The sequence below is a fragment of the Mandrillus leucophaeus genome, unplaced genomic scaffold (genome assembly GCF_000951045.1).
Source record: "Mandrillus leucophaeus isolate KB7577 unplaced genomic scaffold, Mleu.le_1.0 Scaffold87, whole genome shotgun sequence".
Lineage (NCBI taxonomy): Eukaryota > Metazoa > Chordata > Mammalia > Primates > Cercopithecidae > Mandrillus > Mandrillus leucophaeus.
The window spans coordinates 3,865,994-3,866,504 of NW_012109474.1; positions in this window are offsets into that span (position 1 = coordinate 3,865,994).

The window sequence follows — 511 nt, forward strand, 5'->3', positions numbered from 1 at the left end:
CCCCCCACTCCCCAACAGCTCCTCTCCAGACCTACCTCGGGACTAATGTTCTCTACACAAACTGCTCATTTGGAGGACAGCAGTGAGGTTCTGCCATAGAGAAAATGTGTTAGGAGAGAAGGTTTCACATGGAACCCACCATCCCTCATCAATACTTTCCTGAGTTTGATCATCCATGTAGCCTTGACAAAGAGCAGACCCTACAGAAATGTGTTGGAGAGCACGTGACCTTGGGGGCAAGGAATCCAGGAAGGTATGAAAGGAGGGCTGTCAACAGCAAGGGCTCTTAGGGGTCAGGCACCAGCATGGAGACCTCACGACAAAGGAAGAGACTCAAAGTAGCAATGCCCCTCATAGTGTAGGCTAAAGTGAGTTTGGTGAATGCAAACCCGTGTGCTCACACACACAGCATGGGGTAATGGCGTGTAGACACAGGCCCTCTGCAGAAGCGTAGGGTGGGGACACTGACAGCCCCTATCTGGTCCCCAGAAACACTGCCATTTCTGCCACT